The sequence below is a fragment of the Rhinolophus hipposideros genome, assembly GCF_964194185.1.
Source record: "Rhinolophus hipposideros genome assembly, chromosome: 23".
In the NCBI taxonomy this organism is placed as follows: Eukaryota; Metazoa; Chordata; class Mammalia; order Chiroptera; family Rhinolophidae; genus Rhinolophus; species Rhinolophus hipposideros.
The window spans coordinates 5732159-5755640 of record NC_138069.1 but is presented as its reverse complement, the minus strand read 5'-3'; the positions used below and the strand labels follow the sequence as shown (position 1 = coordinate 5755640).

General features: G+C 48.3%; 1 long non-coding RNA gene across 1 annotated transcript; it reads right to left on the bottom strand.

Annotated features, from left to right (window-relative positions):
• Positions 1-1216: 1216 nt before the first annotated feature.
• On the bottom strand, positions 1217-23463 carry LOC308491776. The gene is made up of 5 exons (XR_013992410.1): positions 23155-23463; positions 19470-19585; positions 7146-7232; positions 5824-5993; positions 1217-3894 (listed from the first exon to the last, which is right to left on the bottom strand). It is a non-coding gene; the product is annotated as an uncharacterized lncRNA (long non-coding RNA).
• Between the last annotated feature and the right edge of the window lie 19 nt (positions 23464-23482).

Genomic DNA, 23482 nt, shown 5'->3' with positions numbered 1-23482 from the left:
TGGATTGAATGTTAATGCTGTCTACCTCTCCAAGTCATATGTTGAAATCCTAATCCCCCATAGTGATGGTGTTAGGAGGTGGGGTCTTTGAAAGTAATTAGGTGATGATGGTGGATCCCCCATGGATGGGATTAGTGTCCTTGTAAAAGTGGCCTCAGAGAGTTCTCTTGCCCCCTGTGCATGTGAGTGCACAGCAGGAAGGCCGGAAGAGGGCCGTCACCAGAACCTGCCCCTGCTGGCACCCTGATCTTGGACTTGCAGCCTCCAGACTGTGAGAAATAAATTTCCGTTGTTTACAAGCCACACAGTCTGTGGCATTCTCTCATAGCAGCCCAAATGAACTAAGATACCTGCTGCTGCTCTCCTGAATCTCTCTGGATGTATCTATCAGGCCTCCCCCATCATGGTTTTACATGGAAAATGAAGCAAACAGAACAGTTGCCTCTGACCTCCCTGCCCTCTCTCTGCCTCTCTCCTTCCCTTATTCTGTGGGGGCAAGAGGAAGGGACGTCCTGTCTCTCTACTATAGTCCCTTCTGAACAGGAACCTTAGTGGATCTCTCTGCACCATGGAAGAAACTTTATGATCTGGCCCATTGGTCTCCAATCTGGGGCTGTTCACCAAGTGTTTCCAGCCCTTTGCCTTCCAGCACATAGTAGGATACTTCCCGTCCCCGGTGGTTGAGTGGGCCATGTGACTGTACTGGCAGGAACAAGAGCAAAACACAAGTTACTTCCTCTCACAACTCAGAACCTCCTGCCAACTCACAATGGGTGTCAAGTGTGAGTGAGAAACCTGTTATGAGCCACTAAGTCTTTGGGAATGTTTGTTACTGCAGTATAGCCTAGTCCATGGGGACAGATACACACAGATAGCCCATAAACAAAGTTTTTAAAACCTATGTATACCGTCTTGCACATTTTTAAGATGACATCTAAAATTTTCTCTAAATATTTAAATTGTTGCAAGGGATACAATTTCCCACCTGTTGTAAATACTAATATTTAAAATAAAAATGTTTACATCAGTCTTCTAAATGTATCCAAAGGAATCTAAATGTTGAAACACTTTCTTATCCACTATCAACAGTTTTTTAAATCCATGAACAAGCTCTTCTTCAACATTTGGAAATTTCCCTTTTTTTCTTTTTTCTTCTTGAATTCATGTTTCCATTCCACATCCTCCATTTACCTTCACCATAAGGCAACACAGTTTTAGGCTTTAAAGTCTTTTATTGACAACCTTATCATGTTTAGTTATAACAAAAAAGTAGATAAATTTAAAGTCTGAAGTTTATCCCGTCATCCGTAAATTCTAAGTACTGAACATTTCTTCTGAATTGAATTAATACAAATAGAATTAGTACACAACTGAGCAAAGCAATATGTTTTGATGAATAATTCTTAAACATAGAAAGCATCTTTTATTGAGATATACGCATATACTGCTAAAAACGGCGCTAGCAATTCTTTTTAATAGCAGAAGTATAAAATACTAAACATTTTATAAGATGAAGACTGCAATTAGAGTAAATAACTTATATGATTTGATAAAACAGGTTTGACTTCATTCTGGAATAGCACAAAGACTCTGAAAGAAATGTCACAGAACTATTATCTGTGAGTCTCAGCCACTGTGCGTGACGATGGTACTCCCAGAGGACGTGCGCATGGCTCAGCGTCCCCAATCTCCACTGTGCCCCTTGTCCAGAGGCGTGTCCCTGGCTGAGGACACATCCTGGATGAGCGCTGAGGACACAGGAGCTGCTCCCCAGGGATGCCTATTTCCTACCTGTGTACTCTTTGCTTTGCTCCCGGGAGAGTCCCAAAGCAAAACATTTCTCAACAAAAGGAGAGATGGGTAAGAGAGTAGATCTTAAAAGTTCTTATCACAAGAAAAAGAACTGTAGGGGCCGGCCTGGTGGCTCAGGCGGTTAGAGCTCCGTGCTCCTAACTCCGAAGGCTGCCGGTTCGATTCCCACATGGGCCAGTGGGCTCTCAACCACAAGGTTGCCAGTTCAATTCCCCAACTCCTGCAAGGGATGGTGGGCAGCACCCCCTGCAACTAAGACTGAACACGGCACCTTGAGCTGAGCTGCCGCTGAGCTCCCAGATGGCTCAGTTGGTTGGAGCGTGTCCTCTCAACCACAAGGTTGCTGGTTCGACTCCCGCAAGGAATGGTGGGTGCCCTGCAACTAGCAATGGCAACTAGCAACGGCAACTGGACCTGGAGCTGAGCTGCGGCCTCCACAACTAAGACTGAAAGGACAACAACTTGACTTGGAAAAAAAGGCCTGGAAGTACACACTATTCCCCAATAAAGTCCTGTTCCCCTTCCCCAATAAAATCTTTAAAAACAAAACAAAACTGTAATTGTTACGGTGATGGATGTTAACTAGACTTATTGTGATGATCATTTTGAAATATGTACAAGTATCAAATCATTATGTTGTACACCTGAAACTAATATAATGTTACATGTCAATTACATTTTGGTTAAAAAAAAAAAAAAAGGAGAGGTGGAAAAGGCAAAGCAGCTTACTAAAAAGCTCCATGATTCCCTGAACCTCATGTTGCCTAGAACTTCCCAGACAGCCAAAATTCCTTACTGTATCTTTAAGAGAAGTGTGGGTAAGAGAGGAAACCCTGCAGAACTCCTGAATAATCATCAGAGGTGGAACAACCCCACATAGGAGATCTGGGACGATGTCACCTCAGATGCTGTTACAGGAAGATCCACTTTAGGAAAGAAGACATATGGAAGCTGAGATTCTGGAAATTAACTCCCTTAAAATGGTCCATGAACTGAGATAAATCCAGTTACATAAAATCCAGTGTAATTAGAATATTTTCCGGCACTTACCCAAATTTCAAGATACCTTAGCAAATCTTTTACAAGATTTTTTTCAGATTCCACATATTAGTTAATAAAGTAGTAAAACCTGTTTTCTGTCTTCCCTACCCCTTCCCTCCTATGGAAAGACTTTGTGCACCCCAGAAGATTGTGTACCCTCAGTTTAAAGACTTCTGAGCTTGTGGACCAGGTCTGAGAACTCAAGAAATTTACAAAATCCTTTTCCCTCTCAACCCTGGGGTTACAGCAAAAAGTTTTGCATTCCAACAGCAGGACCAAGACAAAAATGCCTTTGGCAGGAGTTCCAAGGGAACGCAAGAGAAAAGAAACCACAATGACACAATTCAAAACTCTTATTCCCATTACACCTGCAAAGTGCTTAGTGCAGTGACTGGGAAAGTGGTGAGTAGTGAATAACAGCAGCCAGGCCCGCTCTGAGGCTAAAACACCAATGGCATTTAGGGACTTGAAGCAGAGTTGCGGCTGAGCTAGTAAGATAAGGCTCTGAACCAGAGCCTTCGGGCTGAAGGGTGAATTGTATACACACCTCATGCCAGCCCCGGGGCCCATTCTGTCATGAGATCGAGGGTCCTTATGACTTTGATTAAATTTATCTTTAAATCTTAGCTCTAGAAATCATCTCCCCCCCTCCCCCACCCCTCACAGAACCAGCCTTTCCCGGGATAATCAGCAACTCTGGAAGCAGCAGAAGATAGTAACCCAGATCTGACTAATGATCACATAGGGAGACCTCTGGCAGGTTAAAGGTAACATCTTGCCCTAAGTTATGTTTCCAGCTTCTGAGCCCTAAGGTGGAATGACCCCCAACTACTTTCCCCTGAGACCAGACAGAGGAAATATCCAATATTTTCCACTGCAATTCTCGGTGTTTAGTATTTGGCTCTGGTAGCGCTGTTGGATGAACTCTGTTGGGTAACATCCGCACTCACAGACATCGTTGTAGGTGTCAGGCAGGGTGGGAGGGAGGCGAGAGTCCATGGCGTGTCGGCTGGTCCCCTTTCCCAGGTGGGAAGGTGAGATCTGGGGAAGAAAAGGCAGAGAAAGTTTCAGAGCAGGAAGAGCCCTCCATTTGCTTAACCCAAATGAAGTCCCTGGAGAGTGGGTCTCTCTGGTCGGGATTTGTGCCCCCCACAAGCACTCCCCCTTTGGTTTTACAATCCAACTCATGTCGGGACAGCCTCTCCCCATCTCTGATTCCATCTTCACCACCATCTACCTTTTCATTATCTCCACAGGACGAGTGGGACTCTCCCTGGTTAAAACATCTGTCTGTGAAATATTAACAGGCAACACCAGGACTCAAACCCATTCTGTCCGACTTTGGGAACTGTCGTTTCCACTGGACAATAACCAAATCATGGGGAAAACACAGACTCTATGAATGCCCGTAAAACCTGGAAGGAGGAGGGCTCAAGTTTTGATGTTAGAAAAATTGTCATTTGTAATAAACATAAGAGCTGTTTGAGGGGCAGGCGCTTAGCAAATACTGCCCTGCAGGGGGCGCTGTCCACTCAGTGACCCACAAACGCCTGGTTGGGGGCTGTTTGTACCACCCAAGTCCCAAATGCTGTGGGGTTATTTGCTGCGTTTCTATTTATTAAAATGTTTGCTATGCTATTAGCAGTCCCAGAAAGCTCAAGCAAATAACACTCTAATTTAAAATTACAAGAAAATACATGTATCCTGAAACACACACACACACTTCTTTCAGAAATATGCCACCAAACCACTTCTTCCACAAGTCTTAGCAAAGGTCACAATTTCTGGGCAGTTCTTTCCAGACTTAGAAAAAGTTCCGTTAATGGATACTGGATTCAAAGTTAAAGTGTGCATGGTATTAATCAAATATATAACGTATTATATATAATGGTGTTAATCAAATATATATAATATATAATTTTTTCTATTCATGTTGCATTTTTCTCTTTTTCAGTTTAACTTTACTTTTTGAATATGTAGAACATTTTCATGAGTTAGAGGTTAAAACTATATAAAAAGGTGAACTCAGAAAAGCTTGCTTCTCTGATTCTTTGTCCCAATTCCCACGTGTGGGTTTTTCCCACCACCAAGCAATTCTCCAAGTCCACCTGTCACCTGTGCTTCTGACCGACAGGAGGTTCCAATGACCCCTTTCTTGGGTTTGGTTAATTTGCTAGAGTGACTCACAGAACTCAAAGAAACATGTTACTTACTAGATCACCAGTTTATTATAAAGGATATGACTCAGGAACAGCCGGTGGAAGAGACACACAGGGCCAGGTATGGGGAAAGGGCCTGCAGCTTCCATGCTCTCTCTGAGTGCACCACTCTTCCAGAATCTCCACATGTCCACCAACCCAGAAGCTCTCAGAACGCCATCCTTTTGGGTGTCTATGGAGGCTTCATTGCACAGGCATGATTGATGAAATCATTGATCATTGATGTTTGGTTCAACCTCCAGCCCCTCTCCTCCAGGGAAGTCAGTGGGTGAGACTGAAAGTTGAAACCCTCTAATCACAAGGTTGGTTCTCCTGGAAGCCAGCTCCCACCTTAAGATACCTTTCACTTTGGAAATTCCAAGGGATTTTGGAGCTCTGTGCCAGGAAAAAAGAGGGAGACCAAATACATGTTTCTTATTATAAGTCACAGCATCACAGCTCCCTTTCCCATCTAGGAATTACATTCACAGCAGCCACCTCCAGGAGCCTCCACACACTTACTGCTCCGGCCTCCACTGGTCCCTCTTGGACAGAGCGCTCAGCCATCCATACTTCAGTCAGGGCATCAGGTGGCCTGAAGCCACAGGGCCCCAAGAGGTCATCCAACATGCCTCTCTCTCTTACAAACAGAAACCGCCAGGTCAGACTCTGGCCGTCTGGGCAGGACCAGCACCCTGGCTTTGTGTCCGCTCCATTCAGGCCTGGTGAGCGTCTCAGGCCTGGAGTGTGGGACAGGGGCACTCGCCCTTACCTCACTGTTTCTACCGACCAAACCCCTCCGGCTACTCAGTTTCCTCGCAAAGTTCCAGCTTCTAGCAGTCTTCCAGGCTTTCAGGCCAGCAGTGCAGGCGTCATTTTTAGCTGTACCTTCTCCTTCACCCTGGCACCCAGTCTGTGGGCATACAATCTGGCCCTGGAGGGCTGGAAGAAACCACAAAGGGCGTGTGGTTCAGTTGCCCACGCAATGCTTGGATTTCCTCTAAATGGTCGTGGTGAAGCCATTGCCCGGGCTCCGCCTAAACATGGCCCTCATCTCCATGCCAGGGGCTCACCACTTCCTGATATTACCTGTTGCATGTCGAAACAGTTATGATGTTCCAAAGTTGGCCTTAGGTCGAGCTGAAGTCAGCCTCCCTGTGCTTCCCCTACACAGAAGAGACCTGCCTGCCCCGTCCGTCTTAGCTCTCTAACCATGAAGACTGTGATCGTGCCCCAGAGCCTCGCTCCAGCTGGTCTTCACAGGACAGAGTTTCAAGTCACTAATCAGTCTGCCCTCTCCCCCTAACATTCTCCACCTGATCAAGACCAGGTGTTGCAAACTCAGTGCTGATGGGGGCCAAGCCAGTGACATCCCTGAGGAGCTGGGTGGAGCACAATGGGAAGGATGGGGACTGCCGCAAAGAGAGTATGTGCCCATCTACTGGAAACAGCCGGTTTAGTTACAGCCAATTGTTGCCACGAAGAAGTGAGGCCCCAGCACTGCCCGATACCTCATTTTCCAGGAGAAACAGGAAATTTGGATTTGTATTTGAAATGCCCTGATTTCTAAAGTTAGTAATTAATGTAAAACAGCAATCACAACACATTATATGAGTCAACACTGTACAGGCAAACAAAAACCTATGGGCACAAGTATGCAACGTCTAGTCTACAGGCCTCTGAAAATATGCCACCTAAAATTGGACGTGACACTCAGAGAGGGTGGCTGACCTGTGCCATCCATCCCTCCTTGGGAAAACCTCTTCCTTCCCTGCTGATGTCCACTATGTCAGGTCTCCATAATTTCTCACCAGATCCAGGCCCACAGTGCCGACTGGCCAGCCATCTCTCTCTCTCCACCCTGCCTCCTCATCACTGCCCCGTGCATGTCTGTCACCCATGCCCCTCCCCTAGGACCAAGGGTGGCCAGACCTCAATCAGCCAGGTCTGGTTCCTCCTGGAGAACATGCCTCCTGGGCTCTCCCCCTTTTCTGATAGAACTGGGAACCCTCCTTTCTGCCCATTCCTCCATACCTTTGCTCAAGCCAGGCGTCCCTCTAAGAATGCCTCCCTCCCTCCTTACTCACACCTTACCCTGGCTCAGCTTCCTTCCTCCGGGGCCTTGCCTGGCATCGTCAGCCCTCGGTGGTTTCTGCCTCTTATACTTCGTCAATACCACATCTGTAATATGGAGAGAAGACAGACTGACCTCAGAGTGTTTGAGGAATAAATGAGGAGACTCGTGTCGAGTGCTTGGAAAATAATGGGCATAAAGGAAATGGTCTGCGAACGTGAGCTCTTACTATGAATACCCAGCTTAGCAGTGAATCCATGTGGTGTCTGCTGCTCTTTCACATTTACTACTCACATCTTTCCAGCTAAATGATGAAAGAATCCTGAGCATGGAGACTGGCAGACCTGGGTCAGAATTCCATCTGTCCGATTTTACCCTGGTGAAGTCACATAACCTCTCTGTCTGTAAAATGGAGCTAATGGCTCCCACTACTCAGGATTCTGATAAGGATGAAATAAGGCAATGTCTTCAAAAGAAAACTGGAAATAAATGCTGTAAGAACAAGCTTCCAGATGAGGGAATTCCCAACCAGCCACAGTACTGCTGGAGTCAAGGACAGGCGGCTGTGTCTTGGAGCAGACCTGGAATGTTGTTTTGTTGAATGTTCCAACAAATAGTTTTTTAGCAGCTACTCTGGGCCTGACACTGTGCAGTTATTGCAAAGATGAAGGCCCACCCTCAAAGTAAAGGTGATAAAACCACCTCTAAACCTCCCGTTGGCCTCCCCTCTCCGCAGACCCTCAGCTGGGACCTGGTAGTCCCAGCTCCTGATTTCCCTTCTCAGATTCTGCCGGTTACAGTCAGTCCTGTCACTGTTGCCCTGATGACCCTCCTGCAACACATTCATTTATTCACTCATTCCTGCATTACACAATTACGTATTCAGTAGTTACCAGGAATTCTGAAAACCAAACAGATGACGGGAATCCCTGCCCCTCATGGGTGTTACATTCTAGTAACTCATTATGTAACTTCTTTGCCTTAAAAACTCTACTGGATTCCAATCACTTACGTCAGGGTCAAAAGTCTTGAGCTTGATTTTCGGGACAGTTAGTGATCCTGCTCCACTCCATTTCAGCCCCTCCCTACTCTCCCAGGAAGAAAGGCTTCCCGGCTTCAGGTGGCCACGCCCCCTCAGACGTTGTGTCTTTGCTCTGGTTATTTTTGCAGTCTGGGAAACGCCTCTTCCAAATTAGAGGCAGCCGAATATTTTCTCTGTAGGAAGCCTGTTCTCAGCCCTGCCCACAGCCCTGCTGGCAGCCTGGCTCAGGGGCCTCTGCACCCCATGGGCTCTGCCACACTCACCTGGGGCTGCCCAAAGTCGTTTTCCTGGTTGTCTCCCCAACATGTGTTTGCTCAGGCACCCTGCGGAAGCAGTGGTACCAGATACAATGATGGCTTTGTGGATGGCCATCCAATGAGAGAGGACCTTCCAATGTGGAGATTACAGAGAGTCTCATGGAGGAGTCCATGTGGCCCCGACCAGGATGAATGAGCAAGATGCCCACAGAAAGTGCTATGCAGAGCGGCCAGTGGGTACAGGGACAGGTGGCCAGAAGCCTGGGACATGCTAAGGAGCCATCCAACATTCCATTGGCCAGGAGAGGTAGGTGGGCAAAGGGACAGAACAGAGACAGAAGGCAGGAAACAGAAGCTATCACCTGAGTGGGAAAGGCCCTGACTGTCAAATTGGGGAATCTGACCTCAGCAGGTCAGGGATCAAAAGCTCAGACAGGACAAGGACAGGTTATGAGAATGATCGAGGCCCAGGTGACACAGGAGAAGTGGAGGATAGGGTCTTTCTACAAAGGAGAGGCACTCTTAGCTCCGGGGTCGTGGAGCCAAGGTGGATAACTGGGCTCAAGGCTGCCACGGCTTCACGTTTAAAAAAACAGAAGCCAGACATCCAGTCTTTCTAGTGAAATTTCCTGATTGAAAACACTACCACCACCAAACAAAACATGTTTACAGGTCCTCAGTTTGCAGCCTTCTGGTTTTAGGTGCCAGGATCAGCTGGTGACTGGTGTGGAAATGGGCCCGAGTGAGCAGCCAGACCAGTAAGAGAGGGCTTCTCTTGTTCGGTGGACCTGAGTCAGTAATGGGAAGGACAGGGAAGAGCTGGGGGGAGGGGGAGATGTTGTCAGACACAATATAGAAAGCCCTGTTAAACTTGAATTCCAGATAAACAGGTTTCTTTTTTTTTTAACTATTAAAAATGGTATTAAAAATAAGTCATTTATCTGAAGTGCCAATGTACCTGGGTGTTCTGTATTTTTATTCTCTAAATCTGGCCCACCCTAGACAGGGGTCCTCTAGCAGTGGAACTGAGAGCACTTGACAAAGAACTGAACACGTGGAAAGCGGAGGCGGTACCTGCGTAGGGGCGGGACACAGGCAGCGCCTGGCTGGGGTACCTGGCCAGGGCAGATCGGACCCATACACCCGGACCGGCGCCGCCATCCTGGACGAGAGAGCGGGTTGACTCCGGGAGGCGCCGGCACCCGCTGTCCCTTTGCCCCAGGCCACTCCTGCAGGGTGACCCTCATGCTGTGCTCGGGAACAAGGAGGGGACCTGGTGCCCTTAGAGATGAGGAGGGACGGCGGACTGATCCTCTCCCCACAGCACAGCCAAGCACTCTCTGGCGCACGTTGTCCGGTCCTTTACCCCCCGCCGGCGAGCACCGCCTCCCAGGACCATCTCCTGAACAGCGCGGCACGTGGCGCCCGCGGCGCCCAGAGGGACACGCTGGCCCTGCTCTCCGCTGGATCCAGAGGGCGGGCATCCGCGCCGGGTTTCCTCCTCCCTCTCTGCGGTCTTGCCGGCTCCTCCTAGTTCTTGACCTGCCTTCACATCCCGTAGTCTTTCCAGCCTTGACCTTGAGCCCTGCTCGCTCTCTGGATGACCTCACCTCCTAGGCTTCAGTGACCATCTATATGCTGAGGGCAATACTTTGCCTGTGTAAACGACAAGGGCAGTTTGACCTAGTGTACAATGCATCTTCTGCGCCCACCCCCCTCTAACCCTCCACCTCTCCCTCCCTCCCTCTTTCTCTTTCTCTCTACCTCTGTCCTTCCTTTTCTCCCATCTTCCTTCCTCTCTCTCCATTTCCTATATTCCTCAACTATTCTTTTCTCTCTCCATTTGTCTTGTTCACAAAAACTGTTCAAAAATTTCTCCTGGATTCCCTAAGAAACGTAGACAAAGTATCACTCTTCCACACAACCACACAAAATAAAACTGACAACTGAACCTGCACACGGTAAAATTTATGACTGATTTCAAAATGTCAGAAAAACCAAATCTTCTTGACATAACTGAGATCTGCAAAACCTGGTCCAGGACATTGGACTTGGTAAAAACAATAGTCGCAAAAAAGGAAATGCAAACTGGTTGATGAAGAAATCGATTTTGTTTAAAAGTTAGAGCAAATAAAACTGAACTGAAAAGCAGTGCTACCCATGAAAATAATTTTGACTGAAAATAAAAAAATAATAATAAAATAAAAATAAATAAAATAAAAAATAATAATTTTGACAAAATAAAATTTAAATGCAAAAAATAAATTGTTTGACTATGCTGGGTTTAATTTTTTTTTTCCCCAAGTCAAGTTGTTGTCCTTTCAGTCTTAGTTGTGGAGGGCGCAGCTCAGCTCCAGTTGCTGTTGCTAGTTGCAGGGGGCACAGCCCACCATCCCTTGCAGGAGTCGAACTGGCAACCTTGTGGTTGAGAGGATGTGCTCCAACCAACTGAGCCATCTGGGAGGCAGCTCAGCTCAAGGAGCCGTGTTCAATCTTAGTTGCAGGGGGCGCTGCCCACCATCCCTTGCGGGACTGGAGGAATCGAACTGGCAACTTTGTGGTTGAGAGCCCACTGGCCCATATGGGAATCGAACCGGCAGCCTTCGGAGTTGGGAGCACAGAGCTCTAACCGCCTGAGCCACCGGGCCGGCCCTAGGTTTAATTGTTTTATGAAGAAATTAATTTGCTTTAATGTAGTTTGTTCCCCAAATGCCTTATTGACCCAATGAAAAATATCATCAGTGTTGGCAGGAATTCTAATTTAAATGCTTCCTACATGTTGAAGACTCTCAATTTTATATATCCCTGCCTGAAGTCCAGATTGAAATCAGCAACTGCCCGTGGGACCTTCTCACGTGGACATCCTAAAGCCTCATCAAATACATATTCTCAAAACCAAACTGCTGATCTTCTCCCACCAATTTGTTCTTCCTCTCAGACACCTAGACTGTCACCCATTCAGTCACTCATGCCAAAACCCTGAGGCGTCCTCCCCCTTACCTCCGTCATCACCCAAACATAATCTAAAACCAAGCCCATCAACTCAACATCCAGAGTATCTCTCAAATCTGTCCTCTCTCCAGCTCTACCTCCGGTGCCCTCATCCAAGCACACAATATCTTCCACATGGGTTAACCTATGTGGTTATCCCTAAAACCACTCTTGCACCCTCTGAACCATCCTCCACACTCGTAGCAAAGCAAACCAGGATCTCTTTTCCAGTAAAAGGCTAGATATCTTTGATAAAACCTCCTGCTAAAGACAGTTGCGAGAGTTAGTTAAATGTTTATAAAATTCACACACACACACACATCCATACACACACTTTTTTAAAAGTGTCAAGGAGCTAACAAGATTGTGGGGAATTGCTGTGCCAAGGTCCAGGAGAGAACAGGGTTCCAAAGAGATGACCCTGAAACGTGAGGCTGCTGAAAGGCCAAACTCACTTCTAGTGGCCCTGCATGGCTGAAGACAAAAATCAGAGTCAGGGGCCTGCCAAGGCTGGGGGACTGATAAACCACCCCTCACATTGGGCTTAGCCCCCAAAGGACTGCATCGCATAAGTAACGGTGAACTGAAAGCAAACCAGCCTTTCCCCAAATGTCAATCCAGCTCTGAATCACCCAGGTGCTCCAGAAAGCATCATGCTCTAAGTATGAACTAACATGACCTCAGCTTGCTAATCCCTCCAGGCACCTGGCAAAAGCAATAAAAAATTCTTTTTGGTGAATGACAAAATCACCCCATTTCAAATTATCTCTACACATAATTTCACACACATAATATTCACCGCACAAAAATAACCAGACACATGAAGAAGCAAAATTCCTCTAATTAAAACCATCAGAAATAATACTCAACAGAAATGGAGCTGGAGGAACTGCAGGCTCTAAAACAAATTACACTTACTATGTTCAAGAAATTAAATACCAAAATTGAAAATTTCAGCAGGGAACTGGAAACTATAAAATTGCATAGCATATGCAAATAAAATAAAATAAGCTAAAATTTAGAACTCAATGGATGGGCTTAACAGCAGATTTGACATGGCTGAAGAATGAATTAGAGAACTGGAAGGCTGGTTAGAAGAAGAAATCCAGAAAAAAAGTATGGAGAGAGAAAAGGATGGGAAATACAGAGAAGAGGTTACAGATATGGAAGTTACAAGAAGATCTTACATATATTTAATTGCAGTCCCAGAAGAAGAGAAGAGAAACCGGAACAGAGGCAAAATCTGAAAAGATGATCGTTGAGAACTTTCCAGAATGGATGGAAGATATCAACCTACAGATTTGAGAATCCAAGTGAATCCCAAGCAGAATAAATGAAAAGAAATGCACACCCTAATCCATCACAGTGAAACTGTAGAAAATCAAAGAGAAAAATGGTGAGAGCATCCAGAGGGAAACAACAGGTTATTTAAATAACAACAGTTATTTACCTCGTGTCTATCAGGTCTAAACCCACTCTTCATAATATGGTCTGTCACACTGGGACTAGGGGCTGCAAACCACATTTCCCAGGCCCCCTGGCCAACTGACTTCCTGTTTGGTTCTGCCAATGGGAAGCACTAAAGGGAGATTAGCCGTTCCTGTCTGTACTTCCTGTTGGCTTCACTTCAGGAACTTCCAGTTTCTTTCAACATGCCCAGCACCAGCCACACTGAACCCCCACAGGTAATAGCCCAGGCCAGCAGGGTCCCTCTTACAACAGAGCTCCAGTGGGGTCTTCCTCCAAGCCCCTAGGTCCTGTTAACCCTGTCTCTTCCCTTTTATCCTGCCAGGCTTAGGAGTGGCAGCTGCTCCCTATAATTACTGGGCAGCAGCCTCTTTTGCTCTTTCAGCCTTCCAAAATTTGCATATACAACCCGCCTTATGTATGATTATCTCCTTTGTTGGACAAAAGTAGCATGGCTTATATTTTCCTGAGTGGACCCTAAGTGATGCAGAACTCTTCAAAGGAGCACAGTGTGGTGGATGGCATTACTGTTCCCAATTATTCATCACCAATTTCTGTGGGAGGCCAGTATTTTCCTACCCTGTTAACATCAGGCTTTGGCCGATGACATGTGAGGGTAGTGAGTGACATGTGAGGATGAGCGACGACTGCCACCACTTCTCAGCAAAAGCTTTACGAACCATCACATGATTTTGCCATGGATCTTTTCCCAGATGCTGGCCTGGATTCTGAACCAGAAAGGGGGCGTTAGAGGACAAACTGGTTGTGTCCAAATGAAGTCTGCAATTTATAATAGTGTTGTCAATGTCTCAGTTGCCATCACTGTAATATGTTCTGTATGACGTTAACTCTGGGAGCCTGGGTCCAGGGGATAAGTGAACTCTTCTATTTTTGCAAATTTTCTCTAAGACTAAAACTATTTCAAAATAACACTTAAAAACAAAACACCCAGAGATACTGACTGTTAACGTTGCTGGCGTACTTTCTGCCTGCCCCTCTTCTTGCACGGGGAGATGTTTTATGCTGCACATAAGGAAGATCATGTAGATGCGTGATTTTACTCTGGACCAGGCTTCTGGGGAAGTCATCACATTTAGATTTCACAGCAGGCACCATCACCCTCATTTCACAGATAAGGAAATGAAGGTCTAGAGCAGGTTAAAGGTCACACAGCTAAAAAAGGCCAGGACTCAACATGAGTGCAGGTCCCTGAAGCCAAATTCCAGAATCACACTAAAACCCAATTCTTGAAGAGTGAGTTCATCTGCTTGTTCACACATGCATTCATTCAACCACGAGAACCTCCTGGGAGGACAGAGTCTAGGACCCACTTCCATTCTAAAGGTTTTATGCTTGCAGCCCAGGGCACAGTCTGGCCAGGGTGGAACAAGGTGACGTGTCCCTGCAAGAAAGGACTCACTGCCCAGCTGCACAGTGTGTCTGGCTGAGAGCACCCAGCTGTTAGCACCTTCTGGGTCCACTTCAGCTTTCAGATGGAGCTCAGCTCTTCTTTGGAGGCCAGATTGAGCAAGACGGTGAGATGGGGCCTTTTCTGCCCCAAAAGGGGTTCTCGAATAAGCAGTTAGATCTGGAGCTCCACACTGGGCAGAACCATTGGGGTCTACATACCCTGGTAACACCCTCTGCCCAATCCTGCCCCCTCCCCTTCTTTCATAGATGTTCCCCTCAGTAAACCCTTGCTTTCCTAACTCCCTCTCAGCCTCTGCTTCCCAGAGAATGGACCTGCTAAAGCTGCTCCATAGGCTTGTGTGACCTTCCCACTGGCTCATGCGGGTAAACTAATCCAGGGACCATGGGTGGCCTTTGCCCCCTCTGGTGCCCTTTATCTCCTCGGTCTGGTAAGCCCCTGGGGGGATGTGTGCAGGGGAAGAGGCTGGTCCAGGGCCTGAAATCGCCAGTGTCCATACTGCGCCGTCCTGTGCCCATCCTGCCTTCGGACCTGCCAAGGGCATGACAGATGTGTGCTAGAGGATGGTGAGGATCTGTGCGCAGCCCGGATCTTGGATAGTGGAGGAGGTGGAGCAAGTGGGAGGGAGCTGCTGCCCTGGTAGGTTTGGACAGACGGTGAGGTGGAGGTGTGGCAGTGCCAGGCGGGGAGGGTGTGTATGAGCCTGTCTGGCTCTCCTGGGTGGGGCTGAATGAGTGACTGGGTACAGCAGTAGCAGTTACATGGCTCTGTGACTCGGGCCTGCTTCGGGCTGGGGATGGAAGCCAGGTTGGCGGGCTGGGTGGGCACTTCTACGCAGAACAGAGCAGGGGCCCAGGAAAACCTCTGTATCCGCAGAAGATACAGGGGACAGACAGCCGATTTCCCAGACCTGTGGTCTTTCATGTGCCAGGGCCCAGGCCAGGGAGAGCTATGCCGGGATGGACAGATGAAAGGGCGGATGAGGGGCCCACTGAGTGGACACATACGTGAGGGGGTGCATGGGTGGTCAGGTGGCTGGGACCCTCCAAGATCGGGCCTATGGCTCCCATGCTCCGTGGGAATCATCCCTCTTTTGGCTTTGAAGCAGGAGACTTGAGCATCCTGGCCATCTTTCCCACACGGACAGGAGTCCCACAGGTGCCCCAAGGATCACTTCTCCTGACCTTCCCTCGAGGGGAAGAAAATGGGGTAGACGTCCTCATTCTCTCTCAGGAAAGGAGTATCAGGTAGCCTTGGCACTGGTGGAGGACAAAGCAGAGACCACCTACCTGCCCACCGGCCAGAGGCCTTACGCAGCAGAGCCTGTGCGTCTGGACCTTTCAGCCTTGTTTTAGGAAATTGTACCTGTGAAATCACCCACCCTAAAATAAATGCATATTACAATTTAAAATGTTTGCCTACACTGAATACTGATAGATGAAATGTCATAATATCTAGAATTTGCTTTAAAATAATCTGAGAGTGGGGAAGGAGCTAGGGGTATACAGAGATGAATAAAATCATAAAGTTGGGTGATGGATACATGGGAGGTTTTTTACTGTCTTCTCTCTACCTTTGTGCATATTTGGAAATGTCCACAATTAAGCTTTAAAAGTAATCTAGGTAAAGTCCTTGTTAAGAAAAGAAAAAGAAAAAAAGGCCCACTTCCAGCACCTTTCAGTTAACAGTAGAATGTAAATCCAAGATCATTTACGTGTATATTTGTTTTCTTTCTTTAAAAAAATTTTTACCTGTGGCAAAATACATATACTATACAACTTAGCATCATAACCATTTTGAAGTATGTAGTTCCGTGTCAGGAACATTCTCGCAGCTGTGCAAGCAATCTGCTCAACTCTGCTCTCTTGCCATTGACTTCCCCACCCCGACCCCCCACGCCCCACTCATCACTGCACCCAGGGATTGGAGTCCAGGTGCCCTAAGTCCCAGAGCAAGTTCCCGTACCACCCAGGGTGGCAGCTGGTCCTGGGCTTAGCTGTGGGGGCAGGCCAGGCCAGCCAATGGGCATGTCGGCAGTTTTCACACCCTAGTCCCAGCTGGCTCCTGCAGGTCTGAGCTCCCTGCCCCAGGGCAGGCACCTGATCAAGTCCAGACAGCTCTCAGCTTCTACCCCCATGTGTGCGTGTGCGGCCTGGGGCTGCCCTGGTCACCTGGGAAGGCGGGCAGGGGAGGGAGTGGAGCAGGGGTGAACACAGGTCCCGCCCAGCACAGGTGATTCAGGGAGGGCAGTCCAGGTCCCAGGAGGCCACTTTCACCCCAGGGTGTGGGGCACACCTCTGAGTGGACAATTGTCCCACTGCCTTGACCCCTGTAGCCACAATGCCCCACTGTGGCATAGCTTTCGGGTTTAGAACCATCTTGGAGCTGCGGGCAGTGCTATCGTGGCCACCAGGAGTTACCTGTTAGCCCGCGCTTTTCAAGGTCTTGAAAGCCTTAGACACTGCCTCTCCAGAGATGCCCAGCTCTCCTCCCTCTTCCCTTGGGCTGGGGCCTGGCTCGGGCTCCGGTTCCAGGGCACAGGAGAGGACAAGGGAGGGTAAGCAGTGAAGGGTGGGTGGGGGACACACAGCTGTCACGTCTTTCCTTCACTGGGGTTATGGCATTTCATGATCGAAGCGATTCTGGATTTTGCCAGTTTATAAATGAAGGCGCTCAGAGACGTCACCAGGAAGTTGCCAGGAAGTTATAGGCCGGGGACTAGAGCCAGGGCCGCCTTTCCTCAGTCTCCTCCTCCTGGTTAGAAAGCAGCCAGAAAGTGGCTTTTTGCAGATGGTGGGTTGGAGCTGAGCATGGTGAACTGTCTGGTCATGGAGGAGGCCAGGGGTGGGGAGCAGGTCTGAATGTGGACTGGGGGCCAATGCTGTGGGCTCAGAACTTGCTGTTTCCTAGGGGTAACAGACAGGTGACACACAAACGCTGATGACCTGTGACAAGTGCTGCTGAAGCAACAAGGATGCAGGCAGTAATTTGGGGTTCTCTCAACAACCAGCACTTACAGATGAGGACAGTGGGGCAGTCCCCTACATGAAGCAGGGACGGGGCCTGAAGGAGCCGCAGGACCAGTCCTGAGGCTGGGACCCCGTCTCTCAAGCACAGGACTGTGGGGACAGAATGCGTGGGCTGGAAAGTGCCCTCCGGGACAGCGGGGCAGAGTGGGCACTGGGTGGCAGGGAGCCCAGGCAGGCTGTCGCAATAGTCAAGGAGAAAGGTGATGAGGTCAGAGGTAGTGAAGCTAGTCTCCACGGAGGCTCCAGTTTAATCGTCCTGGCCACTCACAGGCAGCGTGGTGCCATACTACCCAGCCCAGCAGACAGGCCCAAGACAAGGCAGTGTGTGCTGGGCACATAGTCTTCCCGGCCACTTTGAGACAGGTGCCTTTCTGAGGAGCTTTCCCCACAAGGAGAAGGGAGAAGGACAAACTAACATTTATAGACACCTACTATAGGCCAGGAACTATGCTGGGCATTTTGCAGACGTTACTTCACTGCCTCCTCCCAGCCAAATTACGATACCCTTTTTGAGATGAGGAAACTGAGGTGTAGGGAGAGAAATTAAATTGTCCAAGGTCAGCCAATTCAGGAAGTGAATGCATGCAGGGAGCTTGGTTTCCTTCCCCTGGCCTGCTGCCCTGAGTGCCAGGCCACCAAGCCTCTGGGCAGTGTGGCTCCTGAGCCTATTCCACAAGAATGCCACGTGTGGGGACAGGCGGCCCAGGCAGGGGTGTCTGCTCTGTGAGCCTGGGAAGGTGAGCAAAGTTCACCGCATAAAAGGTCCCTGCCCTGCCCCCGGAGTCTGGCCTCTCCCATGCTGTCCAGACATGTGCGGAGGGAGACAGAGGCCTGGCTTCTGCTGGCTTCTAACTGCCCAAGTCTGCCTAGCCCACCTTCTTCTCGCAAAGGCCTGAGAAAGGCAGATGGGAGACTAAGGACCAGGGAGACAGGTGTGAGAACAAGAGGCAGCCTGCGTGGAAAGGAGTACAGTTGAACAGAGCAAATACCGGTCTAGGCAACAAGGGACCAGCTTTCAGGCCTAGCCTTGTCAGGAACTAGCTGAGATGTGTTTTGGGGGAGCAGATCATGCCCCCTGTCTGGACCTCAGTTTTCCCATCAGAGGAAGATCTGAGGACACCCAAGGGTTCATTCACTATAACACTATGGTTTCTGCCCTAAGGTTTCTGCCTGTGAACGTGCATAGGAGTGCACGAAGGTCCAGGGTGCATCGAGGGGGAGGATCGGGACAGAAACTGCCTGTCCCCTGGCAGCAGGTCCCCTCAGCTTTGCACTCCCTATCCAAGTGACCAGGACAACCTCAAAGGGCTCGGAGAAACCAGGCTGGAGGGAGCAGCTGCCAGGTGGCTCTCCACCTTCTGGGGAGGGGAGAAGGGGGTGCTCTTAGCATCCTGAAGTCTGGAGCCTGTGCAGGAGGTGGGGGACAGGTAGCCTAATCCAGACTGGAGAGCGCTGGGGACTGAGCTTTCTCTGAATGACAGTTCAGCTAGAGGGATGGAACCAGGCTGCTCTCTACCTTAACCCCCTGCCCTTCTCTGGTGTGCAGTCACTTTCTAGGTGTTCCATCCAGCCAGGACCCTCCTGCTCCTTCCCTCTTCTGTCTTTGACATTTCTGGGCTCCAGGGTGTCTGCTGATTTATTTCTCTCCTGCGGGGAAGTTCCAAGACTTTGAACAGCCTCTGCTCCCAGGTCCCTCTGGCAGCCTGGGTCAGGGAGAGCACACTGGCCGAGAGTCCGATGACCTTGGACCAGTCACCGGGTTTGTAACAACAGAAAGGGCAGGAGCTGAACCTGAGATTTCACAGAACTTATCTTTGACCCCCTCCCTCTCCTCATATAATTTCTCCCCAAGACAAGTCAATTCTTTCAAACCATCTCAGGAACGCCCGTCCATTTCTTCCTCTCCCCAGTGCCCCTGCCCTCTGTGGCTGGTTTATGATCCCTGAGACTCCTGTAACCCACATCCTTGCCTGGACCTCCTCACAGGGTCTGTGCACATGGCGCCTCACACTTCCCTCTTTCAACCCCTCTGAGGCTCCTATTTCAAGAGGCCTTTCTGCGGCTGCTCCAATGTGCTGCCTGTGCCCTACCTCTCCCACTGACCTCCACCCCCAAGGCCCCAGGCTTACCAATTAGCCTGACTTCGCCAGCTGGGATGTGCCCTGCCTTCTCCAGCCATAGGCGCTTGCTCCACGACACTCTTCTCCATGGAAATGCTTTCCATTCTTCAAGTACCATCTCAAAACTGTGGAGGCAAAAGGGGTTCTATAATAAATATGACATGTCCAGTGACTGAAAGTAACCCCACAGGTGATCTGATCGTAAATTCCTAACTGGGCAGATCATGATGGGTAGGCACACCCCAGGCCTATAATTTCTTTAGGAGAAGGTTTGTTTGTCTTAAGCAAGCCCTGCCCATTGTTTCTGTCCATCTATGTTAACAAACCTTTGAAAAGTCTCTTTTGCAAGGTAACCACCCTCAAGAAAACACATAACCTTGTTAACTATCCTGTAATCCATTCCCTACCATACTTTCTCCCACCTCCATATAATCTTCCTTACTTTCCCTCCTTAGTTCCAAATGTATAAAAGAAGCTGCAAAACTGTTATTCTTGGGAGCATCCGAGATCTCGCTCCCCGGCATATGTCATCAGTTTGGGATCAAATAATTCTCAAAAAAATTCTCTACAGGTTTGGATGTTCTTATGTCAACGAAAGCCACTTCCTCCAATGAGGCCTTTCCTTAGGTCCCCCAAAAGGTTAAATATCCTTGCCCTGAACCTTTATCTTGTTAAAGAAAACAAAAAAAAAACAAAAAACAAGTCCCAAATGGCATCACTAATGCTAAAAGCCCATGATACCAAACCTACATTTAATACCTGATCGAACTGCTGTTTCAACTGTTGGCAGAAATGTCCAAACCTATAGAGAATTTTTATAAGAGTTTATTTGAGCCGAAAAACTGACTGACATATGCTGCGGAGCAAGATCTCAAATGCTCCCAAGAATAAGTTTTGCAGTTTCTTTTATGCATTTGATATTAAGGAGGGAACTTAAGGGAAAAATTACATGAAGGTGGGAAAAGGCAAGGTGGGGTTTGGACTACAGGGCAGTTAAAATGAAGTATTTTCTTGAGGGTGGTCATGAATTAGAAGGAAGGCTCTGAAAGGAAGCATTTCAAAGGTGTGTTAACCTACATGCACAGAAACAATGGGCAGGGCTGCTTAAGGCAAAGACAGGTCTTTTTTTTTTTTTTAGATTTTTTTAAATTTTTTATTGGGGAAGGGGAACAGGACTTTATTGGGGAACAGTGTGTACTTCCAGGACTTTTTTTCCAAGTCAAGTTGTTGTCCTTTCAGTCTTAGTTGTGGAGGGCGCAGCTCAGCTCCTGGTCCAGTTGCTGTTGCTAATTGCAGGGGGCGCAGCCCACCATCCCTTGTGGGAGTCGAACCGGCAAGCTTGTGGTTGAGAGGACGCACTCCAACCAACTGAGTCAGCTCCAACCAACTGAGCCATCCGGGAGCTCAGTGGCAGCTCAGCTTAAGGTACCTGTGTTCAATCTTAGTTGCAGGGGGCGGAGCCCACCATCCCTTGCTGGAGTCAAGGAATTGAACTGGCAACCTTGTGGTTGAGAGCCCACTGGCCCATGTGGGAATCGAACAGGCAGCCTTCGGAGTTAGGAGCATGGAGCTCTAACCGCCTGAGCCACCAGGCCAGCCCAAGACAGATCTTTTACGACAGAAGTTACAGGCCTGGGGCGGGACTACCCACCAAGACGCGCCCAGTTAGGAATTTATGATCAGTCATTCTGTGAGGTTAGAACTCCTTTTTTGTCCACACAACCTCTCCCAGAAACATAATCTTAATCAACCAGTCTGGAATATTCTGGTCAAGCAACAGTAACCTGTCACATACTAGGTCCTCTCCACCCCCAGAGAAAGAAGAAGCAATCTCCATAATAACGCCCCCCCCCCCTTTTGCTTCCCTCAAAGTAATGATGTCCAGGCTCAAAAAGAATCCCATCTTTTCTTTCACTAAGAGCTCCCCTGCCCGACCCTTCTTCCTATAAAATCCTTCCATATTGTACACCACCTCAGAGGGCCCTTCTAGTTGCTAAATGGGATGCTGCCCATTTCATGAATCGCTTAATAAAACCAATCAGATCTTGAAATTTACTCGATTCAATTAAAAAATAATAATCTGTAACCCTACCATACTGGGGACTCCTCAAGGGCTGACACCTAACATAGTTACTGAATTTTCTTAAATAGACAAGTCCTCTGAAGTCCAGAACTTTCATTATTAGGAATGTAGACAAAAACGGGGTTCTACGGAAAGTAGGCTCTCAGGGTGATCTGATCATAAATTCCTAAATGGGCAGGTCATGGTGGGTAGTCACACCCCAGTCCTAGAACTTCTTTAGTAAAAGGCTTATTTTTGCCTTAAGCAATCCCTGCCCATTGTTTCTGTGCATGTAGGTTAACACACCTTTGAAATACCCCCTTTCAGACTCCACCTTCTAAGACAAGCTGTAGTCCACCTTGCTTTCCCCACCTCCATGTAATTTTTCCTTATGTTCTCTCCTTAATTTCAAATGCTTAAAAGAAACTGCAAAACTTATTCTCGGGAATCTTGCTCCCTGGAATATGTTGTCACTTGGGCTCAAATAAACTCATAAGAATTTTCTACAGGTTTAGATGTTTCTCATGTCGACAGGTAAGGATGGCGTAGAAAACAAAGGGTTAAAACTGGTGACCATCGCCCAAATTTGATCCACATGTGACACAGATGTCTTTATTTTTTAAATGATAACATTTACATAAAATTAACCATTTTAAAGTGTACAATGCTATGGCTTTTACAATACTGTGCAACCACCACTTCTCTCTGGTTCCAAAACATTTCCTTCATCCCAAAAGGAAACTCCATATCTTTTAAGCAGTCACCCCTCATCTCTCCCCCACCATGGTCTCTGGCACTAACCTGCTTTCTGTCTGTTTGATTTACTTACTTCACATAAGTGGAATCACACATGTGGCCTTTTGTGTCTGCTTTCTTTCACTTGGCATCATTTTTTGGAGGTTCATCCATTTGTAGCATTTATCAGCACTTCATTATTTTTGAATTTTATTTTTATTGGGGAACAGTGTGTTTTTTCAGGGCCCAGCAGCTCCAAGCCATTGTCCTTCAATCTAGCTGTGGAGGGCCTAGCTCACTGGCCCATGTGGGAATCGAACCAGCAACCCCATTGTTCAGAGCTCGGGCTCTAACCAACTGAGCCATCTGGCCACCCAGCACTTCATTTTTAATGGCTGAACAATATTCCATTGTATGTATATACCACCATGTGTTTATCCATTCATCAGGTGATGGACAAGCTGGGCTATGTCCAACTTTTGGCTATGGTGAATAGTCTTGCTACCAACACCGGTGTACTTGTTTTAATCCCTGTTTGCATTTCTTTTGGGTATATACCTGGGAGTGGAATTGCTGGGTGACACGGTAACTCTTAACTTTTCAAGGAAGACACAGGTGTTTTAATTTTTTGAATTTGAATGCCTTTAGGTGTCCATCTGTCTCTGCCTCCATCTCTTCTATTGCCTTACACCCAGCTGTTTGACTCATTATTTGTCTGGCACCTGAAGGCATCTGAATTTGCTGACCCTGGAAGGCTTTGGTGTAAAACACAAAAACAAACAAAAAAAAACCTTAGCGCCCAAGTCAGTCGCCAAGGAGCCGGAGACCTTGGGTAAATCTCTCCATCTTTCAAAAGTACTATTTTCCTCAGCCTCCAAAGGGGATAATAATACTTACCTAAGAGGAGGCGGCGAGGATCGTGGAGGTGACGGACGGAACGCGCCTCTCCCGAAGCTGTCGAGTTATGGAAACGGAGCGGGGCGGGCGAGGCCAGCAGCAGCAGCAGCAGGAGGAGGAGGAGGAGGACAGGGGCGGAGAGGGTGCGCTCTGGGGGCTTCCGCCGCGTTGGGGGCTGCAGACCAGTCGGGGTCCGCGCGGCGCGGCTCGGGTCGTAGCCGGTAGGGGCCTCGTCGGGCCGGGGCGGGGTTGCAGCCGCGAGCCCGGGCGGGGCTCAGGTTGTGTGGCGGTGGGCGGGCATTGCCCCCCGTCCCCGCCCCCCACATCC